The sequence below is a fragment of the Castor canadensis genome, chromosome 16, assembly GCF_047511655.1.
Source record: "Castor canadensis chromosome 16, mCasCan1.hap1v2, whole genome shotgun sequence".
NCBI lineage: Eukaryota > Metazoa > Chordata > Mammalia > Rodentia > Castoridae > Castor > Castor canadensis.
The window spans coordinates 18,120,502-18,145,662 of record NC_133401.1 but is presented as its reverse complement, the minus strand read 5'-3'; the positions used below and the strand labels follow the sequence as shown (position 1 = coordinate 18,145,662).

General features: G+C 49.1%; 1 protein-coding gene across 2 annotated transcripts in view; it reads right to left on the bottom strand.

Annotated features, from left to right (window-relative positions):
- The window catches only part of Bicra (BRD4 interacting chromatin remodeling complex associated protein), a 65,226-nt gene that overhangs the window by 35,150 nt on the left and 4,915 nt on the right, over positions 1-25,161 (bottom strand). The gene's annotated exons all lie outside the window — the stretch shown is intronic.

The following is a 25,161-nucleotide window of genomic DNA, read 5'->3' as shown; positions in this document are numbered from 1 at the left end:
ATGGATGTTCTCTGTAGACTGACTGGAGACTTCCCAGACAATTGTTACTGACACATCAAATAGAGGACTGAGAGCATAAAATGAGGCCAGCTGCTTAAAGAAGGGAGAAGGAGGCTCACATCTGTAATCCTAATTACTTGGAGGGAAAGGGGGCAGAGATCAAGAGGATTGAGGTTCGAAACCAGCTCAGGTAAATAGTTCGAGAGACCCTACCTTGAAAAAAAGACCCTTCACCAAAAAGGGCTGGTGGAGTGGCTCAAGATGTAGGCCCTGAGTTCAAATTCTGTCAAACTCCAATACTTGGAAAAAAGAAAAAAAAAACCTTTGGGGAAGCCAGGCACCAGTAGCTCATGTCTGTAATGTTAGCTACTTGGGAAGCTGAGAAAGAGAGGATTATGGTTTGAGGCCAGCCTAGACAAAAAGCTAGTAGCCAGAGGCAACTTCAAACAACAAGCTGGGCATGGTGGTGTACACGTGTCATCCCCAGGATTTGGGAGGCATCAAGGTCCCAGGCCAGCTGTGGACAAAACCTTGAGACCCTATCCAAAAAATGAGTAAAGCAAACAGGTCTGGGGGTGTGGCTGAAGTGATAGAGCACCTGCCTGGTAAGCACAGGGCCCTGAGTTCAAATCCCAGCACTGAGTTCAAAAAAGTACTTCAGGAAGGATCCCTGGGCAGTAAGCACACTGAACTACAGGGGGACTGGCAGATGGGAACAAGATGAGGGATGGGGACCCAGTCAAACAACTTGAGCAAACACCTAGAGTGTGGATCTGGCACGGGGGAGCTTCCTCTGTGGATTTTCAGATTAGTTCTTGGTTTTTCAGCAATGTGAATACGTAAGTCATTCAAAACATTAACTTGTGTGGGTGTGTGTATATGTGCATGGTGCTGGGGATAGAACCCAGGGCCTTGTACATCGTAGGCAAGTGCTGTACCACTGAGTCATGCTCCAGCCCTTGGTGACCTTTTCATTTTGTCCTCACCTCCATTTATTAAGAATTTCTGGTTTCCCCACAGATCTGACCAGCAGCCACTTTGGTCTCATGCCAGACAGCCACATGCACCTGACTCCTCCTGACCTTTCTGTTTGATTCCATTGGTAGAATGCTGATTTCTGTTTATTCCAAAATCTCAGCGATAAAACAAACTCATCCAGATGAGAAATCAATACGTGATCTGATGCGAGACAGAAGGTGACCAACAGGCACGGCAATGAGGCATTACAGGAAGAGCATGAGATGCCCAAGGCAGACACAGTGACGTTCCTTTGCTTCATGATGTGAATCAGTCAGCGTCGTGTTACCATGATGAAATATCTGAGGTGGGTTACTTTACAGAAAACGGATGGGTTTGTTTAGCTCACAGATTTGGAAGCTAGAAGTCCAGAGGGCATGATACAGGTTCTTGTGGGAGTGGCCACTGCGTGTTTCTCTCTCCTCTCCCTCCCTCTCCCATGAAGCCACCAGGATTTAATCACTGGGGCTCACCCTCATGCCCTAATCTAATCACTTCTAAACGACACAGTCGGATTAAGAGTCACCCTCTTAATACCATTAACACAGGACTTCAGGGATTAAGCTCCTGTAGGAGTTTGGTAGATAAAACCACACTCGCTCATAAAATGTTGTGTCCTGTCTTCTCAGTGTCTTAGCAGTTGGTTCACATATTATATGATCAACTTTTAATTAAATTGACCCCCACAAGAGAGACACAGGACGTAGAAACCAAAAGATTAAAGAAAATGTGTCGGGCACAGTGATACCTGCGTGTAATCCCAGCTACTCAGGAGGCAGAAGTAGGAGGAGTTCAAGGTGGAGCCCGACCCAGGCAAAGTTAGTGAAACCCTGTAAAAACAAACAAAAGTGCGGGGGGAAGAGCACCTGTCTAGCAAGTGAGGACCTGGGTTCCATCCCCAGCACCATGGGAATAAAAATAGGTAACGATGAAGAGGCCAGACTTTGGTACCATATTCCTTCTCTGTAAAGTGAGATTAAAAGCACAGCCTACCTTACAGGGTTATGAGAATTAAAATGACTTGGTGGAAATAAATATAAGTATATGAAGGTGGACACTTGCTGCTTTCAAACTTTTACTCTGAGTAAAACCCCAAGTCCTCCTATAGCCACAGGCTCTGTATGATCTGCCCCTTCTCGTCCTCATCTCTTCCATCCAAACTGGCCTCCTTGATATTCCTCCAAACACCAGGCACACAGCTGCCTCAGGCCCTTTGCACATGCTGTTCCCGCTGCCTGATATCCTTTTTCCCTTCTTCCCTTTTCTCAACTGTCACCAGGTCAACGACGCTCAACCCAACTGGACCTAGAACTGGACCTCTCCCCAACCAGTGCATCCCTCCCCCTCCTGCTCTGTTTTTCTTCAAAGGGCTGATGGCAATCTGAAGTGCCATAAAAGTGACTTCTCTCAGCTGCTGCCTGTCTCCCTGAGAGGGTGCGCTCCTGTCTTGGTCACTTTGTGTAAATATTGGCTGGATGACATTGGGGTGTTCTCAGAGGCCACAGCTGGTATTGGACAAGGCAGGTGCCTGACCGAGACTGACCAGGGCTGGGAGGAGGGACATCCAACCCAGGCCAACCAGAGATCCAGGGTCCACGTCACCTGGAGGTGGAGAGGTGAAAGGTCATGGAGAAGATGATAGCCAGGGGAGAAAGGGGACTGAGGGCAAAGCTGTTCAGGAAACACAGGTCAGAAGGGGAAAGCAACAGGAAGCAAGGGAGACAGAGAAGGTGGTGCATCCCAGGGGGTCCTGCCAACCCCCAAAAGGGCCTATCTGGCCTCTCCAGCGGCACCCTAACCTGGGAGGCTCAGGTATCCCATCTGTCCACACCGCCCACCAAACACCAGGGGCACCATAAACCACAGGGCAGTCAGAGTGCCCACCAGACCAACATGCAGACCGCCCCTGCATGGCACCACTTCCTGTGGGCAAGGTCCAGTCCAACAGGACACCCCCATGGGGACAGGCTCCCAAAGCAGCATGGATGAGGACATGGCCGGTGCAGCCGTGTGGAACAGGGACATCTTGCTCACGGGCAGCAGGACAAGAGTGTTGTTTCTCAAGTTCATGGAGCAGGGACTGTGTAGGTGATGGCAGTAATCCCTTCCCGCACTCACCCAGGAAGAAGGTTCTGGAAGCACACGCAATGAGGGCCCCACACAGGCCCTCAGGGAGAAGTCTTACCCAGCACCTCTGAGCCTGGTCACCCCCTTTGTAATTCCACTTTTCTCAGTAATGGCAGCTCTGGGCCACAGGACACATCCCAGAAGGTTCTGCCACTCCAAACTGCAAACAGCCCAGATGCCCACCAGTGGGAGAGTGCAAAAACAGATGGTAAAGCTGGAGCCATGCTTGTGCGTGGCTGGAGGGACTGGAACGTTCCAGCGGTTCCTGGATTAAACTGGAGTCACCGTCTGACCCAACAGTTCCAGCACTAGGCAGACATACGAGAGAAATGGAGGCACACGTTCACGCTGAACCCCACACACAAACATTCACAGCTGGGCTCAGTGGAAAAGCCCTTGTCCACCATGTGCAAGGTCCTGGGTTCCAGTCCCAGCACTGGGAAAAACACAGAACAACAACCCACAAACACAGGAAAACCAAACAAACGAAAAACAGTTTACAGCAGCATTATTCATGAAAACCCAAAGCAGGAACAACCCAAATGTCCAATCACTAGTGGATAAACAAAACAGTCTGTCCAGACAGTGGACTATTATTCAGCCATAAAAAGGAGTGAAATCCAAGTATGTGTTATGACATGGTAGGGTTGTAAAGACATCGTGCCAAGAGAGGCCAGAGAGACAGCAAATATTGTAGGATCTGTCTATATAAATCAGAAACCCTATTCTTAATAAAAAAAGAAAAGAAAAGAAAAGCAGGCCAGGGGTGTGGCTCAAGCAATAGAGCTCCTGCCTCATAAACTTGAAGCTCTGAGTTCAAATCCCAGTACTGTCCCACCCCCCAAAAAAACGGAGAGAGAGATCCCAGTTCCAGGGACACAAACAAACACTCAGTAGGCAGAGTACCAGTTCCCAAATGCCCTACCCAGGTCTCTTTAGCTCTCAGAACCCGCATCTCCTGCCAATTGTGCGAGAAGAAATACCCCAGCACACTGGGGACCCCAGTACCACAAAATAAATAATTAAATGAACAAATAATAAAATGGCCTAGAGCCAGGGCAGGGGAAGATGGGGAGGAGAAACATGCCAAAACATGATTAAGGCTGCCCTCCCCTGGAGAAGGGCAGAACACCAATCACTTTGTCTTTCTCAGCTTCTTCCTGACTTTGTATACTTCACTTTCTTTCCCCCTTCCCTCTCCTCTTTGTTCAAGATAACATGTGACTCCCCCCATGCTCCCACGCCCTGCCCTCTGGTGCTGTGGATGGAACCCAGGGCCTCCCACATGCTAGACAAGCACACTACCACTTCTTTTTTAATTATTGTTTTTGGCTTTACTGGGGTTTGAACTCAGGGCCTCACGCTGGGGAGGCAGGTGCTCCACCACTTGAGCCGCTCCACCAGCCCCTAAAAGCAGCCTCTTAATAATCTGCCATCCTCAATTTCCAGTGGGTCTGCTGCTACAGAAAAATAAGTAACCAAAAATAAGTAAGTAGAATGTCCCTGTCACAAAGGAAGGCCGAGAAAACACTCCAGACTGAAGGAAAAGAAACACAAGGAAAAGCAACACTGTGCTCACAGCTCGCACCCTGTGACCTCCATCAGGGGAGACGTTATTACCACAAGGGGACGTTATTACCACTGGACCAGGAGGGGCAGCATGTCCAGCTAGGTGCAAGCGATAACTGTCCGAGAACCAACACAGAAGCACTAAGGGGCCCAAAAGCACGCAGCATGACCCCGACTCTCGGATGGCAGGGGAGGAATTAAGGGCATGCATGTGCACATCTGTGTGTGCTGTACTCAGCTTCTGCATGAGAAAACTGAGGCTCGAAGACAACAGCCTTCTGCTGTGCTGCCCCACTGAAACACGGCAACCGTTAAGTGGAAATTCAGAATCTAGGCATGGGGGCATGGCTGAAGTGGTACAGTGCCTGCCTAACAAGCCTGAGCCCCTGAGTTCAAACCCCAGTGCCACCAAAAAAACAAAGAATCGAGAGCTGGCCACCAGTGACTTATATCCATAATCCTAATACTTGGAAGGCTGAGATCAGGAGGAACGAGGTTTGAAGTCAGCCCAGCCACATAATTCATGAAACCCCGCCTCTACAGTAACCAGAGCAAAAGGGACTGGAGGTGTGGCTCAAGCAGCAAAGCACTTACCTAGCAAGCACAAGGCCCCGAGTTCAAACCCCAGCACTGCAAAAAGGGAGGGAGGGAGGGACAAAGGAACATAAAAATATAAAAGCCCACAAAGGAACTGTTTCCAAAGTGGCCTTGTCCTAGCGCACCCTTTCTGCTCCTTGGGGTGGGCGGCAGGGACCAAGGCTCCCAAGCGCCTGCCCAGGGCTCCCTGGAGCTGCTTCCAGACTCTTGGTTCCCAGGCTGAGGCTGGAGGAAGGAGAAGGTACACAGAGAGGAGAAAGAGGAGGAGCAGACAGGACAGACTGGGGGAGGCATGGACAGTGGGTAGCTGGAAATGACATCATCCACCTTGGCTGAAGAAGTGGCCACCAAGCAGGGTCACTTAGCATAGCCAAAAAACAACCTAAATATTCACCAACTGATAATAAACAAAGCCTGCTCCACAGCCCGGTGGAATACTACCCAGCCACAAAAAGGAACGAAGTATATTCTATAACACGGATGGACCTTGAACACCTGATGCTGAGTAAAAGATGCCAGACACTTAGGAAGCCCTGAGTTCATTCCGCAGTGCCACAAGAAAGAAAAGATGTGAGCACAAAAGATTATATATATTTTATAATCCTATTTATATGAAATGTCCACACAGGGCAAATCCATAGACAGGAAGCAGATTAATGGTTGACAGGGGAAAGAAGAGAGGAGAACAGGAACTAATGACATTGTGGACCCAGGGTTTTCTTTTGTAAAACATTCTAGAGCTTGTGGAGTATGGTTATCACACCTGTAATCCCAGCACTAGGAAGGCTGAGGCAGGAGGATACTCAGTTCCAGGCAGTCTGGGCTACATAGCAAGGATCTACTTCAAAAGAAAAAAAAATATGTAAGTGTTCTAGAACAAGAGTGGGAGAATGGTGATGGTTGCACCACTCTGTGGACACATTAAAAACCATAAATTATATGTTTTTGATGGGTAAATTTTATAGTATGTGAGTTACATCTCAACAAAGCTACTTTAAAATTTTAAGGAAGGGTAAAGGAAAGAAGGTCTGTCATCACATGGGTCACTAGAGGCCCTTTCCCTGGGTCTCTATTCCAACCTCACTTGCAGGCTGCAATTCAGTCAGAGAGCTTCCGTTATCATGGACCCCCAGTCCGCTCCCATCCCAGTCACACAGAGGCCCCATCAATAGATAGAACCAAGTCACACCTGTAATCTTAACTACTGGGGAGGCTGAGATCAGGAGGGATGGCAGATCGAGCCAGCCTGGGCAAATTGTTCATGAGACCCTATCTTCAATATAACCAGAGCAAAATGGACTGGAGGTGTGGGCTCAAGAAGTAGAGCATCTGCTTTGCAAGTGTGAAGTCCCAAGTTCAAATCCCAGTCCCACCAAAAAATAAATAAATAAATAAATAAAAAGTAGGCAGAATCAAGACCCCTTCTCCTGGGTCCTGGTTGCCCCTATATGAATTAGGCGGGCCCCCTACACCCTGTGCTGCCTCCATTCCACACCCACTGGGGTAAAGGGCAGTAGAGGAAGACTCAACCTTCTGATCTCCAGGTCCACCCACCACCACCCACCCCAGAAAATTAACAATGGAACCAACAAGAAGTTGCAAAAGTCACCATGTAAAGTGGGCTGGGCCTGCAGAATTCCCCAAGTACGTAAAGTGCTGATTTCAGAAGCACTGGGGCCTTTATACTTCAATAAAAAGGTAAATACGTTCCCTTCACGCACAGAAAACTGGATCTAAGGGACAGGATGCAAGAGGATCACCCACTTCCCACCCCTGTGCTTTCTGGGCCCCCCAGGAGGTCAAGGTAATCACAAGGTGAGAGTGAGGACTTATCTAAACAGAGAAAAGAAAAACCCACATTGTTCCCAGGTCACTCTTACAAAATAATCATCTATAAAAGAGAAAAATGAGCTGGGTGTAGTGGTGCGTTCCTGTAATCTCAGCACTTGAGGGGCTGAGGCAAGAGGACTGTGAGTTCAAGACCAGCCTGGACTATATGGTGAGACTCAGTCAAAAACCCAAGGACTCCTCAGCCCTTGTTCGGGATGCGTAAGAACTGGGGATCACCTACAGACACAAGTTCCTGCTCTTCAAGTAAAAGGAACCGAGCCACTGACCCAGAGATCCTGGGAAGGGCCTTCCTGGCTCCAGTTTGCCTCCTGCCCCTCCAACACAGCACCTCATGAATGAGATGACTCTCCTTCGCAGAGGCTGACTTAGAGAAACTGCTTCCCAGTGGGCAGAGAAACAAACAAAACACTTCGATTCCTTCACTCCACAAACATTTAGTAGGGTTCCCAATGCAGTTCCCGGCCAGCCTGAGAAAAAGTTAGCAAGGCCCTATCTTGAACAAACAAGCCAGGCTTGGTGCCCTATCTAAAAAATAACCTAATTGAGAAAGGGCTAGGGAGTGGCTCAAGTGGTAGAACGCCTGCCTAGCAAGCGCAGGGCCCTGAGTTCAAATCCCAGTACTATCAAACAAACAATTTATCCAACTAATCTACAATGTAGTATCAGCTAATAGTACGAGACGAGAAGTGTGTGTGTATGTTTGACTTTATATAGGGTGCCCAGGGAAGGTCCCTCAGCAAAGGTGACACGGAAGCAGAGGCCCGAATGAAGTTGACTATCCATGCAAAATATGTGGGGAAAAAGTATCATCCCAGGCCAAGGGAAGAGGATGTGCAAAGGCCCGGGGGCAGGAATGTACCCGGGTGGCTCCAAGAACAGCTAGATCATTGTGAGCAGGGGTAGAGGGTGTGGAAATGATGTCGGGGAGGTAGTGTGGGTGGCAGAGCCCCTCACAGGAAGAGAAAGCCATGCTGTTTTGACCTTCACTTCGGCCTCAGGGCCTCCAACATGCCTCTCAACTGTACATGGGAGCTGTGGGACCCAGAGGCTGGACTCTCAGGAGTCCAGAAGTCGCTGTGCAGTTCAAGTTTTCCCACATTTCTGTTTCCATTTTATTACTGTTTCCAAACTGCAACGTGCAACACTAGAGGGGAGGGGAATTAGTGTGGTGTGTCTCAATCACCACTTCTACCAATGCAGGGAAAAAAAAATAGAAAAGTGTATTGCTGAATGGCTCAGAAGTGGCCAGGCTGTGTCCCTCCAAGCTCCTCTTTCAGGTGTGTATCAACCTGTCGAAGGTCGTGGTGTAAAATACACATAATACTGGGGACTGTGGAGTCAAAACACAAGCAAGGGGCTGATCTGGATGCCCCATCTCAACCTTGAACTGAGTTCTGCCCGCCCCCCTCCAACCTGTGGGCCATGTGGGCATTTGCAAATGCACAGCCACTACGAGCACTTTTATGACCACCCCCCCACCCATCCCTCCTTCCTCGGCACATGGCTGGACTACATTTCCTAGCATCCCTTGCAACCGGGAGCAGTCACCTGGCTGCCTCTGCCCAATGGAACGGAGAACTCCACCTTCCACTCATCTGCATGAACCACAGTAGACTTGCGGCCAGACAGGGCTGCAAAAAGGAAGGAGGTAGGGTGAGCCACAAGTGGGACACTTGTGCTGGTTTATGACAGGCTCCACTGATTCTACACCCTATTTCTTTTTTTCCTTTTTTCCTTCTTAGCAGTACTGGGGTTTGAACTCAGGGTCTACACCTTGAGCCACACCACCAGCACTTTTTGTGATGAATTTTTTTGAAATAGGGTCTCGTGAACTATTATTTGCTCTGGCTGGCTTTGAACCGAGATCCTCCTGATCTCTACCTCCTGACTGGCTAGGATTACAGGAGTGAGTAAGAGTCCCACTTAAAAACCACTAAGAATGCAGACGAGGAACAGGGCTGGGCTCATGAACCCTGTACACAGTAGATGCCTTTATCTCCAATGAGCAAAGCTGAGCCCACAGCAACCACGAGGTAAGGCTGTCAGCTCCCTGGATACTTGCCAGTTCACAGTAAGTATCTGTTGAAGAAACGAACAAACAACCATCTTTTTACAGCTGAGGCAATGAGGATCAGAGACTTAGGGTCACCCAGGAAATGAGGGAGAGAGTGGGTTCCAGTCAAGATCTGAACCCCATGTGCTCACCTGCCCACTCAGCCGGCTTGGCCCTGGAGTAGCACTGACTCACTCCTTCCTTCCTTTGTTCCTTCCTTGTGGCAGTGGGTTTTGAACCTAGGGCCTCCCTGTTCCTCAACCAAACTGCTCTGATCAGCCTATTTCCAAATGCAGACCTCTGGCCTCGCTCATTGCTTTTCCTTCTTAGCAATTTCTGATGTGCAATCTCTTTTGCATTTATATTGATTTTATGTGTAGGCATATAGATTTAAAAAGGATATAAATATTTGTAAAATAACTATACAGCATATCATTTGTCTTTTTAGTCTTTACAAACACAAGTCATATTTATCTATTTTTTGTCAATAAATAGAAATTAAACACATGTAACATAAGTATCTGTAAATATCGAGTATGTTATCACTCTTCTCTGTGTCAACTCTTAACCCTCCTCAAAAATGTAACCTCTTCGTTTTCGGCTTCTAAACCCGAACCTGCCATGCAGCACAAGTGCCAATACTTAATTGTGGAATGTGTGTGTATTTATTGAATAAGGCAGGAATTTGAGAGGAGTCTTTGGGAATGTTGGGAACATCAAAAAAAAGAAAGCCCAGAGGTTTAAAAACTGAGGCTGGCCTGGTATGGTGGTTCACACCTATAATCCCAGCTACTCAGGAGGTGGAGGCAAGAGTACCTCAAAATCAGATTACAAAGGAAAGGGCTTGGGGTGTGGCTCAGGTGCTAGATTTCAGTCCTCATTACTATCAAGCGTAATTACAATAGCTAACGTGTTTGATGTGAAAACTTCACAAGTTAACTCCCTGGCTCCTCCAATGACCCTAGAGGGAAGGAACTTTCTAGACAGGCCCTGCCCAATAGGAACAGGAGAAATTAACTTCTGTTAAAATCTATCCTGATAAATATAAACCATGATCACTTCAATGTTCGAAGAATGAAAATATTTATGAGCTAGTTCACCTGTTTCAAATGCTGTCTTTGAAATCGAGTGTTTTTTTGTGGGACGGGGGTGGGGGGTGGCATTTGAACTCAGGGCTTCGCACTAGCAAGTGGTTTAGGCAGGAGCTCTTTGCCCAGGCAGGCCTTGACTATAATCCCCCTACTTTAGGTTTCCCACTGTAGCTGGGATGATAGGCACACACCACAGTGCTCAGCTACTGGTTGACATGGAGGCTTGCTAACTTTTTTTGCCTAGGCTGGCCTCAAATCGCACCAATGTCAGCCTCCTCCATAGCGTGGGATGACCAGGTACATGCCACCGTGCCCAGCTCCTCGGTAAAATGGGGTCTCATAAACTATTTGCCTGGCTGGCCTTGAACTGTGATCCTCTTGATCTCGCCTCCCAAGTAGCTGGAATTACAGGTGTAGGCCACCAAATCTGGCTAGGGTGTATTTCATACTCAGAGCACATCTGAATTTGGCATGGCCACGGCGCTGTGTTCAGGGCCATATTAGGCCATGGTAAGGACTTTGTGTTTGACGTGAAGTGACAGAGGCCACAGGAGGACTCTGGGCAGAAAGGCACGAGCTGATTTAGCTAGGACCAGAGGAATGGATGTTTACTATCTGTTGTGGGTGTTCTGGGGGGTAGGACACAGATGGGGAATTCCGAGTCCAGCATGGTTGGTGTGAGGTGTCTATGAGCCAGCCCAGTGGAGAGCTTGGTCAAGTGCTCTGGCTGGGGACAGTATGTCAGTCACAGAGGAGACCATTAATAAAACCCCTCCATTACTCGATCTTCCTGGATTCCTCTACTTGCTCCTCTATTTTTTATTTATTTTTGCAGTACTGGGGTTTGAACTCAGGGCCTACACCTTAAGCCACTCCACCAGCCCTTTTTTGTGATGGTTTTTTTTCCGAGACAGTGTCTCAAGAACTATTTGCCCGTCTGGCTTTGAACCTTGGTCCTCCTGATCTCTGCCTCCTGAGTAGCTAGGATTACAGGCGTGAGCCACCAGCACCCAGCCCACTTGCTCCTTTAGAGGTGAGGCTTCTCTCTTGGTTCTCACCAAACTGGGTGTGGCCATGGTGCCAATGTCTGAACCCATCCCATGTCCAGAGAAGGTCCAGGGCTAGCCCAACCCTCCCTCAACACCAGCACAGCCAGACTCACACTCAGGCTGGAAGTCACATTGGCCACTGCTACGTCCACCCAGCATGTGCCAGGCCACGGTCATGGTCATGGTCATGTTTGGAGCCCTGGGTAGTAAATGCAACAGGACCACCCTAGACGATGCAAGGGCAGCTGAGCTGTAAGACGGGGGAAACAGAGGCAGCACTTGCACAGGTCTGAGATCCTTGACTCAAAGTCCTCCAGGTAAGATGGGTCTCAAAAGGCGGAGTTTTCAGACACTGTGAGAGTGTCTGACACAGAGCACCCCACGAGCTATGAGCCCCCCCATCTCCACAAACAAACATGAATACTTCTGCAGCCAAATGTATGAATATTCACATACAGCCCAATAAAGAAAGACTATAAATAGCATGGCTCCAGGTCAAGTCTTGTTGCCGTGAGTCGGATGAGTCACCATGGGTGACTTGCCATTAACACCACTGATGCTGTAGCTTGGATGCCTTTTTGTGTGTGTGTGGCACAGGGGTATTGAACCCAGGTTTTAGCCAAGGGCTCTACTTCTTGGAGCCATGCTCCCAGCCCTTTTGTTCACATTTTTTTGTTTTTGACACAGGGTCTTGCTAAGTAGCTGGTATTACAGACAGGTACTACTACATCTGTAGGCTTGGATGCATGTCATGTTTGCTGGCTCTTAGACTACAAATAACTTAATGGAGGAAAAGTCTGAGTTCAATAAATGTGGAAGCCCCTCAAAGGCACAGATGGGGAAGCCCATGGGTTCTGGGTCAGACAAGCCAGAATTCAAACCAATCCCTTCCCTGAACAGGGCGTGGTAGTACGCACCTGTAATCCTAGCACTGAGCAGGCTGAAGCAGAAGGACAGCAAGTTCGAGGTCAGGCTGGGCTACATAAGACCCTGTCTCAAAAAACCAACCAACCAGCCTGGCGCTGGTGGCTCACGCCTGTAATCTAGCTACGCAGGAGGCAGAGATCAGGAAGATTGCAGTTCAAAGCCAGCCTGGGCAAAGAGTTCACCAGACCCTGTCTCAAAAAAAAAAAAGCCCATCACAAAAAAGGGCTGGTGGAGTGGCTCGAGGTATAGGCCCTGAGTTCAAACCCCAGCACCACAAAAACAAAACAAAACAAAACAAAAAAACAAACCAACAATAAAAAACCAATGTCTGCTCTGAACAGCTGCCTATAAATAATGGGGGCGGGGAATTAAGGGGGGAATAGGGTTATTGCATACAGATTTTAAGTAACACTTAAATAACAGAAAGCATTAGCAATAATGTCAGCTACCCTTTATCCACCTCACTAAGCCTTCACTGCCTTCATCCTGCAGAGCTGACTCTCACCTCCCTACCCCAAGCCAGACTCTGCCCTTATTTGTACAATGCATTTAATAGAGGACAACTTGCCTGAGAAAAGAGATCTGGGTGGGGCTACAAGGCCAAGTTTATCTGTCACAGGCCTGAAACACTGTCTACAACATGGGTAAGACCTGCCCCTGGGCTGGATCAACCCCTTCCTGAAAGCAACCCTCTCCCATCACAGGGATTTTCAGACAAACATCAAGGGCCTGAGGGTCACCTCTGACCATAATCTTGCCCGATCTTCTCGCTGAGTGCTCCCTGGTGAGCACCAGGAGGGAGGGCCTGTCATTTTTTCCCCTCAACTGCACCCAATGTAGATGGGAGCCCACACAAGCAGTCCCCAGGCCAAACAATCCTGTACAATGGAACCACTGAGGGCCGGAGGCATGGCTCAAATAGTAGAACTCAAGGCCCCAGGTTCCATCCCCAGTACCACAAAAAGGAAGACACACACAAGTTACATTGGCTCCACCTGGTTCTACCCAGGATGTGCCAGACCATCTAAAACAATCCCTGGATTTTCCTTTCTGGTTTTTTATGGAGACAGGGTCTTCCTATAGCCCAGGCTGGCCTGGAACTTGCCACCCTCCTGCCTCAGCTGCCCCAGTGCTGGCATGACAGGCGTGCACCACCATGCTCAGCTTCACCTCACCTTTTTTTGAAATCAGAGGTGGGCTGAAGGGCCGAGAGTTATAAAACAGCCAGACTCAGGCTGAATCTCGCCAGTGTCCCCAGCGTCCAGCACAGAGCAGCCACTCCAAAACTCTGGCTGTCATGAGCGATGGTGAGAATGGCGAAGCCGTTTTGGAATGTGAACTTGGCAGACTGGCCCAAATCTAAATGCATGTTCCTCTTCGCCTGGGCAATTCCTCTCCCAGGAATTTGGCCTGTGGAGACACTCTTGCATAAGGAACCAAAGGTGCAGATATTAAAATGTCAGGTCAGGTCATTCCCCAGCTCACAGCCTTCCTGTGCCTCCCAGATCACCCAGAATCAGAGGAGTAAAGAGAAGGTAGCACTCATCAGCTAGAAGTGGAGATAAAATGGAAGAAAATAATCCACTTAAGGGAGAAGGCAGGAAAAGGAAGTGAGGCGGGGGAGAACACAAAGAACATAGGAGATAAACAACAATAGCAAGAAGGAAGACTTGATCCAACCCCCTCGATAATTATAGTAAATGTAGCCAGGCATAGTAGCTCACACCTATAATCCCAGCTACTTGGGAGGCAGAGATCAGGAGGATCATGGTTCAAAGCCAGCCCAGGCAAAAAGTTGGTAAGACCTCATCTCATCTATCAGGCTAGGCATGGTGGTGCATACCTATCATCCCAACTACACTGGAGGTGTAAGTAAGAGGACAGTGGTCCAGGCTGGATCTGGGGAAAAACATAAGAGATCCTACCTAAAAAATAACTAAAGCTAAAAAGAATTGGTGGAGTGACTCAAGTGGTAGAGCATCTGTCTAGCAAGCATGAGGCCCTGAGTTCAAATCCCAGTACTGCCAAAAAATTAATAGTCTGTGAGTAAATAATTATTTATGGTAAATATAAATATAAACAGTTCAAGCCTACGCTGTCCTCTGAGCAGCCTCAGGTGACATCTGAGCACTTGAACTAGAGTGAGTGCAAACTGAGGCATGTTCTGAGTGTGAAATACACACCAGATCCTGACAACTGAGTATGACAAAAGAAAAGACTGTATAAGAAGCGTGTTGCAGAGGTCGAGGACCTGGAACCATGTGCACGGCTCAGGGGAACCACAGTGGAGAACAGTGTGACGGCTCCTCAAAAAGTTAAACAAAGCTACTCTGTGGGAGCCCAGAGTGGTGGGGCAAGCCTGCAGTCCCAGCTACTGGGAGGTGGACGTAGGAGAATCATAGTTGGAAACCCACCTCAGGCAAAAGCACAAGGCCCTATCTGAAAAATTACTAAAGCACAACGGGCTAGGGGCATGACTAGTAGAGCACCTGCCTAGCAAGCGCAAGGCCCTGACTTCCTGGGTTCAAACCCTGATACTGTAAAAAAGAAGAATTAAAAAAGAAAGTTCACCATATGACCAGCAATTCCACTCACAGGTGTTTATCCAAATGAAGTGATGGCAAGAACTCAGACAGGTACTTGTATGTTTGCTCACAATAGCCAAATGGTGAACACAATCCTGGTGTCCACTGATAGACACTATGATAGATTCCAAGGGAACACTATTCAGCCATGAAAAGGAAGGAAAAACTAATACGTGTTATGACACAGATGACTTGAAGACATTATGCTAGGTGAAATGATTCCGCTTGTGTGAGGTCCCTACAATAGTCAATCCACAGGGCAGAGAAGAGCAGAGCGGCTACAGGGAGGAGAGGACAGAGACCTACTGTGTCCCAGGCACAGATGGAACCCTGCTGGGAATAGTGAACAGGTTCTAAGGGTGGACGGTGGTGACAGCTGCCCAACCTTGTGAATAAACTTAATGCCCCTGAGGTTATATAACTGATTTCTGTGGGCAATGATTCATACAGAATTGCCATAGGATTGGCAAAACCCAAAAGCTAAGAGCTCAGGGATCTTACTTTAGAACAGCACCCAACACTTCCATTCCATCCCATTTGCAGAATCCCTGAACCAACTCAGAAGCAGCCTGAAAACCAGCCTACTGCCAGGCGTGGTGCCACCCGCCTATAATCCCAGCTACTTAGGAGACAGAGGTAGGAGGATCATGGTTGGAAGCCGGCCCCAGGTAAAAGCACAGGCCTATCTGAAAAATAACTAAAGCACAACAGGCTAGGGAGATGTGGCTGAAGTGGTAAAGAGCCTGCCTAGCAAGCACAAGGCCTGGGTTCAAATCCCAGTACCTCCAAAACCCAAAAGAAACCACACTACACCTTGTGACTCAGGGTGCATCCCTGACATGGCCTCCCTTAGAAGCGTGTTAGAAATGCAGTTTTAGGCCTGCACTTTGCCTGGATCCCTGAGGAATTCACCCCGTATTAAGCGCGGAGACACTTGCTCTACGGCAGGACTCGGAATGACTGCCCAGGACCCAGGAGGTATAGGCTCAAGGTTGGCAGTGCAGTCACAGCAACAGCACCTACAGAGGCCTGGCATGCGCCCACACTTGAACACATGCGGCCCCAATTAAATTCCAAGCCATCCTCCCAGTGAGGTAAGGTGACTCTGGGGTCCCTGATCTGGAGCTCCACAGGGGCTAGAAAAGGCCTAGAAGCCCTCCTCCAGCCCCTCTCCCTCCCGACTCAGGTGGGGGCACAGCTGAGTTGCAATGATCATTCCTGGTCAACAGCTGTCACCCATGGCCCCAGAACACCAGCACGTGTCCACGTGTCCACGAGGAGCTGTCCTGCTTTGCTGGGCTCTGACACCATCGTGACTCCTCAGCTCTGGCCTGAAGTCGTCTGGATTTCCAAACACCTACAATACCGGTTATTGGCAGGAACGCAGTACCTAGTCACAAGTGACATCACCCTTTAACCTCCAAGAAGGCAGTAGGCTGCTATGACTGACTGACGGCGAGAGAAAAGAGGTGGGGGCGTGGGCCCAGTCCCTCTATCCATCCCCTGTGGGCCTCTGGCTCACAGACACCTCCGTGGTCTGGTGGAAGCTGGTAGCCATGGTTATGTTAATAAAGACACCACAGAGTAGCAGAAAGAAAAGAGGGGTCGCTGAGCCTGAGCCTCCCATTGCTCAGCAGCAATCCCCATTGGCAAAGGTGGGGAGTGGCAGATTTGGACTTGTGTCCCCAGGGCAGCTGTGGCCTGGGCAAATGAGTTACCAGTGCTGTGCCTCAGTTTCCTCCTCTGTAGAATGGAGAAGCTCACTGCACCTACCCCCCTAAGGTTGTCTGTGGATAAATGAGCCAAACTGGTGAAGGTTCTAGACCGGTTCCTGGATGCAGACAGTGTGGGTGTGTCCAAGGAAAGGCCTGTAGCTTCTAGGACAGTCCTAAAAATACATGAGTGCCCCATCCCCCCGGCCCTTTCCCCAGAGTAAGAACCACCTCCTGCTCCTAAGGATCCCAGAGAAGCAAAGGCTCCTGGCCCAGGTGGGGCAGGCAAGGACTAGAAGCTCCCCTCTCCACCCTGTGCCCCAGCCTGACCCCAACCTCCCAGAATCCCTTGCAGCCTACAGACACTTCCCCAGCTGCACACACGGTGCCTTCCTTCCTCACACCTTTTCCTGTCTCCTGACCGGTGAGGAAGCTGCTCTCCAGTCCCACACCCTACTGCCTCTTCCAGAACCTTCCCTCACCCTCTTTCCTCTGGCCTAAGCTGCTCAGATTGTTAGAAACCCCAGTCCAACCCACTCTTCTCCCCACAATCTGTGTAAAGGTCACCTGGCCCCTCTTCTAAGATTTAACAGAGTAGAGGGGCTGGAGCCAGGAGGGGACAGGTGAGGGGCAGGACAAACTGGGTGTGGAGAAATCAGAAGATAAGGCAGGAGATAAGGTCAGGGAGAGAAGCCAGGCAAGGCAGGCTGACTGTGTGTGGAGAGGGCTCTACCTGAGGTTGCCTCCACCTGCTTCTCCATCCATAGACATGTCCCCTTCTCCTGGGCTCCCAACCCTGGTCCAGGCTGGGTCCCGGACCATCCCCCATCAGACTCAAGAAATCTGGCTTCCTGACACCTGCTTCCCATAGACCTAGGAAGCCTACCTCTGCTCATCAGGCTCAGACCTTTCTGGAAATGCTCTGGTGTTGACCTTTGCCCGAGCCTGACTGCCCCCACCCCAGGGTGTGCAGCAGCTGGATGGTGAAAATGTCCCTAGAATTTCTCCTCCCCCCCCAGCCTCCCTCCTCTCTGCCTCCCCCCCCACACACTCCTTTCTGCCTCCTTCCCTGCCCAGCGGTGTCTGAGCTTCATTCTGGAGTGTGTTCCCCACACCCAGCTCCACCATCTCCACAGATGCTCAGGCCCCAGAGCCTGGATCAGGCTAGTCTATCTTTCTCCTGCCCCCGCACCACTAGCAGAGCAATCTTTCCAGCAAGGCATCTCAGGCCCTCCTTCCCCACTGAGGTGCACCCAGCCTTGTGCAAAGCAACTCAGACCCTCCCAGACCTCTACCTGCTGGCTGGGCGGCGGTGAGCCCAGAGCCTGCCCAGAACCCCCTCCTCCAGGAAGCCTGCCGGATGCCCCAGAATTCCCACAAAGGGAGGCCTCCTTCCCTCTCTGGCCTGGATGGCAGGCAGTGCTAAAATACTACTCCTGGCCTACAGGAGGACAGCCTTTCTTCCCACCCAGCCCTGAGGCAGAGCTCTGGCCATTTTCCCCTAGGCAGACTAGGAGCCACAGGCCAGATAGAAAGTTGCCTGGCAGGATGCAAAAATCTCAGCTCAAGGATTCGAGAAGTAAGCCCTGTGGCCTTGGACAAGTCACTTACTTCTAAGCCTCTGAGACAGGGAGATGGATGTCCTAGTAACCTTAAGAGAATTTTTCAAAAAAAATTTTTTTTCAGTGCTGGGAACAGAACCTGGGGCCTTGGCATGGGATGCAAGCACACTCTACCACTGATCTACACCTCCAGCCCCTAGAGGAGAATTTTAAGAGTGTCCCACGGAGTGCAGGCAAGGGCAACAGAAGACAATAGAGGGACAGGCAGCAACAAGGTGGCACTTAGACCCACCAGTGGGGGAAGACACGAGTAATAGCCTTCACTTTTTTTTTTTTTTTTTTTGGTGGCCTAGGAGTTTGAACTCAGGACTTTGCTCTTGCAAGGCAGGAGCTCCACGGCTTGAGCCAAACCTCCACCCCAAGCAGCAGCCTTTCTATCTAGCAAAATCCCCATAACAAGGAATCAACGTGCCAGGGCACTACAAAGGGCAAGGCAGGCACCAGAGCGCTAGGAGGTTGCAGATGGAGTGGGAAGGGAGCTGGGAAGCTCAGCAGAGGTCATTTCTCTACGGTACATATATACGCTCTTCTTATGCGCCTATCACAGATCATTAACACATAGTTTCTAATAGTGCATGATGACATAAATAATAGGTTGTTTTGTTTTGCTTTTTTTCCTTTTTTTTTGGTAATACTGGCATTTAAACTCAGGGCCTCCACCTTGAGCCACTCTACCAGATCTGTTTTTGTCAAGAGATTTTTTTTCCAGATAGGGTCTCGAAAACTATTTGCCCAGGCTGCCTTCAAACTGTGATCCTCCTGATCTCTGCCTCCTGAATAGTTAGGATTACAGGTGTGAGATGCCAGCGCCTGGCTGTTGTGCTTTACTTTTTTTTTTTTGGTGGCACTGGGGTTTGAACTCAGGGCCTCATGCTTGCTAGGCAGGCGCGCTTACTGCTTGAGCCACTCCCCCAGCTCTGTGCTTTACCTTTGAGACAGGGTCTCACTGTGTGGCCCAGACTGGCCTCGAGCTCTCAAGTCTCCTGCCTCTGCCTCCTGAGTGCTGGAATTACAGGCAAGTGCCACACTGCCTGACACACACACATCTTTAAAGCAGATTTTGTTAGGAACTGAGTTAAATAATTATCGCCCACTTCTGCTGGAGTCTGGCCATGTGATATTTAGGCCCAGAAGTTGGCTGGCTCAATGTCTTCCTTTGACAAATGGAAGCGTGGCTCCCAGCTTCTTAAAAATCTAAATAAAAACACACAACACACAAAGGGATGGAAGTAGAGGTGCTCAGGAAGGGACAAGGGCTGGACTGATGTCAGGGAATTCTGCTCATCCAGGTAAGGAGACAGAAGTCTAAAATAAAAACACAGCCCTGCACAAAACAGCTTTGGGTCTTGGTGGCACAGGGCAGGCATTCAGAAAGGACACAGAAGTCAGAGGGAAAGATGGCAGAGGACTCGGTTTACCAAGTTTGGGATACATATAGTCACAAATGCTTACAGTGGACAAAATATGCTATGTCTGGCTTTTACCTTTCCCTCCCCCTAAGTAATGCCTGACCTGCATCAAGTCTCAGTTTCCCCACAGAGCAGTGGGAAGGCCAGCAGTCCTGGCCTGCCTTATTGACCTAATTTTTTCTTGCTATGAACAACACGGGGGAGGAAGTACCAGACTACAGGCTGGCACCAAGGCGCTGGGGGGGGTGGCCAATGAGGCCAGGATGGCAAAGTCACAGTAAAGAATCAGGTGGCTGCCTTTACAGGGCGGTGTTGCTGCTGCAGGAAGAGCCAAGGACAAGGAGGGGTGGGCTACCTGCACAGACCTGCACAGGGTCAGGCTTGATGACACTGCTGATACCCAGCAGCAGGGTCTGGGCAGGGATGGGAGGAGAGTTTTTACAAACACAACAAACACCTCTGGCTGAGTGTAGTAGCACACATGTGTAATCCCAGCTACTCAGGAGGCAAACGGGGAAGCATTACAAGTTCTAGCCCAGTTAAGACAAAGTTAATAAGACTCCATTTCAAAAACAAAACACAAATGAAAGCGCTACAGGTGTGGGTTAAGTAGTAGCGTGATTACCTAACATGTATGAGGCCCTGGGTTCAAACCTTAGCACTGCAAAAAACAAAACAAAATTATAAACACCTCTGGTCATCTGGAAGCACGAAAGGCACTTTTTAAGAAACTGAGGGATTCCAACATAGGTTCTCTGGTCCTCCTTCTCCACCTCTGGGATATGTCCATCATTCATTCACTCAACAAACATCTAAGGACTGCTTACTGTGCACCAAGAGTTGAGAACTCAGGGAACATAGTCCTTGTTTGTCATCTCCTGCAGTTTAGAGTTAAGAGAGAGAGAGAGAGAGAGAAAGAGAAGAAAGGCTGGAAGAAATCCTCAGGAGAGACCGAATAAGCACTCAGGGGTTGCCAGGGCCAGAAGGCAATCCAGAAGCCCCTCTTGCAGATGGGGGGCCTGGGGCCTGGGAAGGGTTCCCAGGGGAGAAGCAGCAGGTTGCTGAAACTTCGAGGGCCAAGGGAAAGAGGACCAGCGTCAGGGCCGGGGGAGGAAGACTATCAGAGGAAGGCACTCCTGACCCACAGCTGCAGGGTCTCCAAAGACAGAGGCTGGGCTGCAGGTGTCAACCAAAGGACTACGTGCTGTCCACTGGCAACATGTATCCACCAGGGACGGCTTCTGGAAGGATGCTGACCAGGAATGGTGACAAGAACATGCTGTATCTTGGTGTGGTGCAAATTGCACAGGTGCTCACACTGGTCAAGAATCGCTGAGAATCGGGCATGGTGGTACACACCTGTAATTCCAGCACTGAGGAGGTAGAATCAGGGACTGAAAGTTCAAAGTCAGCCTGTGCTACATAGAGAGACCCTGTCTCAAAAATAACACCAAATCAGAGCCAGGCACCGGTGGATCATGCCTATAATCCTAGCTACTCAGGAGGCAGAGATCAGGAGGATCATAGTTTGAGGCCAACCCAGGCAAATAGTTCGAGAGACCCTATCTTGAAAAACCCATGACAAAATATTGCTGATGAAGTGGCTCAAGGTGAAAGCCCTGAGTTCAAGCCCCAGCACCGCAAAAAAAAAAAAAAAAAAACCATAAAAAATAAACAAAAAGGGTTGAAGGCATAACATAAGATGTAGCCCTGGGTTCCTTCCCCAGTACTGCAAAACAATACATTACCACTCGCTGACTGAAAGACAGGCTTGAACTATGTCCATTTTGTTATATTTAAATTACATGATCTGGTGGGGTGGCTGAAGGGATGGAGCACATGGACTAACACTAAGCCCTGGGTTCAAAACCCAGTACCACAAAAAATACAATAATAAATTACATGTCAGTGAGAAAGGACTGAAAGGGAAAAAATACGCAGCAGTCCCGTTATGTGAAGGGAGGTCGTTCTAAGACCTCCAGTGGTTATCTGAAACCACAGGTAGTATCAGATCCTATTTCTGCTGTGTTTTTCCCTACATATACATACCTATGATAAAGTTTAACTTATAAATTAGGCACAGTAGACTAACTGCTAATATGAAAATAGAACAATTAGGACCAGAAGAGTGGCTCAAGTGGTAGAGCACTCTGCTTAGCATGCATGAGGCCTTGAGTTCAAATTCCATTAATGACACCCCCCCCAAAAAAAAGAACAAATACAACAACATACTATGAAAGGAGTTGTGGGAACATGCTTTCTCTATGTCTCAAAATGTCTCATTTCTGTTTTCCTTTTTGTTTTGAGACAGGGTCTGATTATATAGCCTACACTGACTTTGAACTCCAGATTCTCCTGAAGGCTTGGATTACAGGCACGAGTCACCACACCTGGCTTATTTTACTATATTCATCCTTCTTATTGAATGAGGTTAAGTGAAACTGAATAAGGGTGTGTGTGTGTGTGTGTGTGTGTGTAAAATGTGCTACGAGAAGGGATGTGCAGGAGGTCACTGAACACATTCTCGGGAGACAAATGTGGCTGGCATGGTGAGGGGAAGGCTTGCTAGGTAAAGGGGAGGCTCCTCAAGACCTGCCGCCTGTCTGGGAGACTGAGCACTCAGGGCGCTGAGCATGCTGCGTGAAACGTAGGAGAGAAATTGTCACAGTCTCCTGGTGAGGCAGGGGCTGAGGAAACTTGCCTGTCCTGCACCATATAGTGGCCAACAGGCACCTTCAGAGCACTGAGAAGGTGGCCCCATGAAGCTTTGTCTGCAGGTAGCCTGGGACACTGGGCTATGCAGATTTTGAGGGCCTAGTGCATGCTAGGCAAGCACTATACTCCTGAGTTACACTCCCCAGCCAAACAGTAAGGTTCCTGAAAGAAACACTGCTTATTCCTGTGATCTGCCTAGGGGCTGAGGAGCAAAGACCTGCCAAGTCCTCAGGCAAGTCTCATAGCACATTTTACACACACACACACACAAGCACACGTGCACACACGTCCCCTTATTCGGTTTCACTTAACTGCATTCAATAAGAAGGAGGCCAACCTAGGCAGCTGACACAGTGGGCATTCTCCACAGACACCCTACCTGCTCTGAAACTCCCAATGGACCCATCCCATGGGTCAGGGGATGGGCTCCAAGCCCCACTTCTCCGGCTTCCTATTAAAGGGGTGATTTCTGCCCAGATCACAGGAACTTGCACACTACACTGCAGGCACGCAGGCATGAATCCCCAAACCTGTGTGCTTTGTAACAGCCCCCATGGTGTGAGGCCTGATGTGGCCAAGACAGAGAAGTCTCCAATGTCCCAAAGACAGAAATGCAGAGAAAAGACAAGCTCATGCCTTGCTGCCTCAGTTTCCCCCAGGTGTGAAACGGGCTCCTCACAGAACACAGAATATGCCAGACCCTGGAAGTGGTAAAACTGACTCTGGATCCCAGAAATCATAACACTACTAACAGTCAAGCATGGTGGTACCAATCTGTAATCCCAGCTACTCAGGGAGATCAGGAAGGAGGGAGAGTTCAAGGCCAGTCTGGCCCACTCAGGGAGACTCAGTCTCAAAACAAAATTCAAACAAAAGATCTAGTGACATGGTTCGCCCTGGGTTCTGTTCCCAGCACCACAAAACAAACAAGCAAACAAAACAAAACAAAAAGGCTGGAGGTGTGGTTCAAGTGGAAGAGCACCTGTCTAGCAAGTCCAAGGTCCTGAATTCAAATCCCAGTACTGCCCCCCAAAAACCCACAAAAAACACGAATAATCAGACCAAAAAAGCTGAGTAGAGAATTGCTCCAAGAGTGGCTAGTGCTTCAACAGGGGCTGGCTCTGCTATTCTCACAACTTTAGGTGGGTGCTTTGAAATATGCCTAATAAAAAGTTAAAATAATAATAACAAAATGAGTCTCCAGGGAAGCCACCTTCAGAGCCAGGCCAGTGCTACAAGCTACCTGCATCTTCAGACACTCTAGCCTCAAGGTCAGTCCCAGTCAAGTTGTTACAGAAGAGGAAACTGAGGCTCAATGCTTATTTCATTGTCCTGGCTGTCACCTTCCATTTAAAATGCCAATGCTAGCAGGGTTCCATGGCTCACACCTGTAATCCCAGTTACTCAGGAGGTAGAGATCAAGACAATAGTGGCTAGAGGCCGGCCCAACCAAAATAAAAGTGAGACCCTATCTCAAAAATATCAAATGCAAAAAAGGGCTGGTGGTAGAGCACCTGTCCAGCAAGCATGAGGCCCCGAGTTCAAACTCCAGTACCACACACACACAAAAATAAATAAATAAAATAAAATGCCAGCACTAGGGGCTGGGAGTAGAACTGTGACACAGTGTGTGCCTAGCTTGTGCCAAGGCCCTGGGTTCCATCCCCAGCATCTCAAAAACAAATAAGGGCTGGGAGTGATGGTGCACACCTGTAACCCAGCTACCTGGGAGTCAGAGGTAGGAGAATTGTGGTCCAAAGCCAGCCTGGGAAAAGCATGAGACCCTGTCTGAAAAATAAACTAAAACCAGGAGGGCTGGGAGTATGGCTCAAGTGGTAGAGCGCCTGCCTAGCAAGCAAGGCGTGGAGTTCAAACCCCAGTGCTGCCAAACACTAACTAACTGAATTAAATGCCAACCTTGATTACCTAGGGTTTTAGGGGAAAGCAATGAGGACTCAACTATCTAGTCCCATGGGAGGCTTTGCTCCTTAATAACAATTACAGCCAGTGACACATCTGTGGCTTGCTACATTCCAGGCACTGTGTGAGACACTGAACTTCTGTGAGCAGGCTGGAGGCATGTCCCCTCATGCCCATTTTTCCAGGTGAGAAGCCCTGTCCGCGCCCAATGTGGGAGCAGCCTGCTGTGTGCCTTCACCTGCCAGGCAGTTTAGTGAGCAAGCGATGGGTTTCCTGGGCCTTTCCAGAAGACAGTGGGGAGCTTTCACAGTGGAGGAGTGGGCCTGGGTCCCACGGGAGGGCAGTGATCATAGAGAAAATACCTGCATGTCATTTGCTAACTCCTGGAAGTCGAGTGGTTGCAGGCTCAGCTTGGGAGAGCAGTGCTTGGCTTGGCTATCATAGCAAGCACTAACTCTTAAGGCATCACAGGCCCATTTTATAGACAAAGAAACTGATGCAAGAAGGGATTTCTTGTAGCCCAGATGTGGTGGTGCATTTCTATAATCCCAGCTACTAGGAAGGAGAGATAGAAGGATCACGGTTTTAGGCCAATATGAAAACTTATCTGAAAAATAATTAAAGCAAATAAAACAAAAAGGGCTGGGGGTGTGGTTCAGTGGTTGAGCACCTGCCTAGCAAGTGCCAAGCCCTAAATTCAAACCCTATGCAGCAGAAAAAAAAAATGAAAAAAAAAGAAACTTATGAAAAAGAAATGTGTGGAAGCCAGCATTTTATCCGGTGCCTGCCTCATCCGGGTTCACAGTCCACTGCCCCCAGGAAGGAGAACTGCCTACGACAGACACACCACAGTGACACAAACTGCCAAGGCTACCTATGCCCTTCACCAGCATTACTTACCCTCCCCACCACCTGAC